This window comes from Limulus polyphemus, unplaced genomic scaffold (assembly GCF_000517525.1).
Source record: "Limulus polyphemus unplaced genomic scaffold, Limulus_polyphemus-2.1.2 Scaffold7450, whole genome shotgun sequence".
NCBI lineage: Eukaryota > Metazoa > Arthropoda > Merostomata > Xiphosura > Limulidae > Limulus > Limulus polyphemus.
The window spans coordinates 29,583-33,113 of NW_013673060.1; positions in this window are offsets into that span (position 1 = coordinate 29,583).

Genomic DNA, 3,531 nt, shown 5'->3' on the forward strand with positions numbered 1-3,531 from the left:
ACTGATACACGCACACTGTGAATACGCTTTATGTACTTGAAATAATAAAATTGGTAGGGCAAGAACAAACAAGAAAAAAATATCTTAGACATTTTTACTGTCATTCACTGATACACGCACACTGTGAATACGCTTTATGTACTTGAAATAATAAAATTGGTAGGGCAAGAACAAACAAGAAAAAAATATCTTAGATATTTTTACTGTCATTCACTGATACACACACACTGTGAATACGCTTTATGTACTTGAAATAATAAAATTGGTAGGGCATATTTTCTGTTTTGCTTCTCATACGTTTGTGAAATCAAAACATGTAATTGGATTTAAATATCCCAGCGAACGTTGAAGTTTATTGGACATTGTTCAATACTATCACATGTTTATATGTTTACTTTATTTTTGCGGTCGGGCGTGACCTAAGAGTTAGAATTCCAGACTGTGAATCTAAAGGTCTATGGTTTGCGTCCCGTTGCCGCAAAACCGCGTTCTGCACTTAAGACCCCTGAGTGAGTTATAAGAGTGACAGTTAAATCTCAGCATTCGATTAGAATAACGCAAGAGTTGGCGGTGGGTGTTTTGGACTAGCTGTTTTCTTCTTGTCTATCAGTTTGAAATTAAGTACAGCTTTGCGTTAATAACTGTAATAACAAATTTCCATCTTGTTTGGAAAACACTGGACATGAAAGGAATTATAAATGACTTTAGCTAATAGGAATAATGTAACTGACCCAAACCACCAGTTTACTAACACTGCAGTTTTATAAAGTCTTCTCTTTTCAGTCCTCCTGTTATTATTGAAGTTTAAACAAAACAACTCGTAAGGTCACGTTACCTGTTCCACAGACTATCCGTTCTAGTGGTGGCGTTTTAAAACAGGTTTCACACCAGCCGCGCCCAAGGAATGATCAAATATTATGCAAACGACATCAAGTGAAATGAGTTTCTAAACTCAAGGACTTGGCTGATTAATATCCCAATCTAACTACTTGGAAAGAGGGATAATATGAAAATCGACCAGTTAGAAATTCTGAGAAATCAAACAATTAAGTGACTGTAGTAGGGTCAAGAGATCTCTCAGTTAGAGCATGTCAAGGAACCTTCTGGAAGAACAAGATATTATATTTGTTTGTAATTAAACACAATGGGCTATCTGTGCTCTGCTCAACACGGGTATCGGATCCCGATTTTTAGTGTTATAAGTTCGCAGACGTACCGCTAAGCCACTGGGAGGCCAAGATATTAAGAAAACTGCATGAAGACGCAGAAAATCTGACGTATCTAAGCAAACCTGCCTGTTTTTATTTCTTGAGTAAAACGGATATTTCCGATGCGGTGGGAAAGCGGTAAGTTTACGGACTTACAACGCTAAAATTCTGGATTCGATTCCTCGCGGTGAACACAGCAGATAGCCTAATGTGGGTTTACTTTAAAACAACTAACCAAACAAGAATATTTTCGGTGAAAACACGGTAACACAAAGATAAGGTAGACCCAGTTTCTTTATCTGATTTACGCCATTTTTATTTTATTAAACTCAACTTAAATGAATGACGTCACACATATAGTAAAGCTAAAGTCGTACAAAATACTAGTACTCTGGAAGTTAAATTTGTCTGCTACTGAGGGGGCAGGTTAAACACACATATATATAAACTACGTCAACACACGCATATACATTATATGCATATAAATAAACATCATTACACTCACCAGAACGACCATATCCGTGGGCATGCCTCTGCTTGGCTCCCTTGTGCACGCCCCTGTACTCAATAAAGATGTATCCAGATATCAATTCAATTATTCTACAAATAAGTGTGTTAACATCTGCCAACGTTTCTAAAGCGGGGTATAATAATAAAAGTTCATTCTAAAGACACTTAGCGATGACAGATGTAAACGACACATTAATTGATTTACTCAACTATAAATATTGATTTTATTGCCACTTGTTGGCTCGTTACTGCACGTTTTATTGGCCAGGTGTTTCTAAAGCGGGGTATAATTAAAAGTTCATTCATAAAGACACTTAGCGACGACAGATGTAAACGACACATTAATTGATTTACCCAACTACAAATATTGATTTTATTGCCACTTGTTGGCTCGTTATTGCACGTTTTATTGGCCAGGTGGTTAGGTCGCGGGTTCAAATCCCCATCCCACCAAACATGCTCGTCCTTTCAGTTGTGGGGGCATTATAATGTGACGGCCAATCCCAATATTCGGCGGTAAAAGAGTAGCCCATGAGTTGGCGGTGATTCCTTCCCTCTAATCTGCAAGCAGCTTAATTTCTGACTTAAGACACTAGAGAGTGGTTATCGCATTAGAATCCTTAGTTTCTAACATATATACATACTGGTATATCACTAGTTCTCTTTTAATTACGGCTCTAGTCCGGAAATGTAATTAACTTATCCATTCACTACTCAAAAAGGCAACAATGGGAGGGATTTAAGGTCAAATTCAACCAACCGTGTAAAAATCTTTACTTGAACTTTTTAGCCACACATTATAGCTATCGAGTTATTTTTAATCACGTGCGTGGTTGGTTGATAGTCCATGATGGTTATGTGGTTATGGCAGCCAGATAATCTAGTGATTACACAGATGATAACATGAAGTCACATCACGAGTCCAAGGAAACTGTCAGATGTTGTGATATCACGTGAACAAGAAAGAGTCCACGGAACATCTTAATTGTCTAGTTTCTTATCTGTTGTGTTATTTGGGACAGATAATGCTGACTAAACTTTGACCAAAACCCAGAATTGGTTTCAGAAAGAACGTCCCAGATTTTCTGGTTTTCCAGGATATAATGCATGATTTAAAATATGTACTAATATTTAAATACGTCATCGAAAAGTCGACAGCCAAAAAGTGAAACAATGGTAGATCGTAAAGATTAATTACAATACAAGTCCCTAATTTTCTTTATGTCCAAAACTTCTTGTTGCAGTGACTGAGTATGAAATAAAACCTGTTCAAATGGACAAACTAAACGTGGAAATTTGTTTATTTTATACCGTAAAAAGTTACCTTAATTACCATTTGAAACTGTAAGGTAATTTACCAAGTATCAACGCTGAAGGTAGCTGGTAAATCTGAATACCATGTTCTCTTATTCCAGCATGTACATTGGCAGAAAATAAAGTAAGCAATAATAATAATACAGAAGACGTTCGTGCAACCTGTTCATACAAAACTTGTATAAACAGGTAACTTGGTGGTGAAAAACAACAGGTAGTGACTACCTTGCTTTCTGATGACGTAAATGACAAACATTACTATGATCAAGAAACTATATGAAAAAGTACACTACCTTATTCTAAATGTTAGAAATGGATCACGATCCTTCAGGAAGATCTATCAAGTACTGATAACGAGGGGAAGGAGCTGGAGACTAGCACATCCGACTCTACTAATATATAGCTATGTATCCGAGAAACTTTAGCGATACAACTCCCTTCTTGATTAAAACTAGTTTATTATTTCTCGATACAACTTTTTTTATTAAACACAGAATTT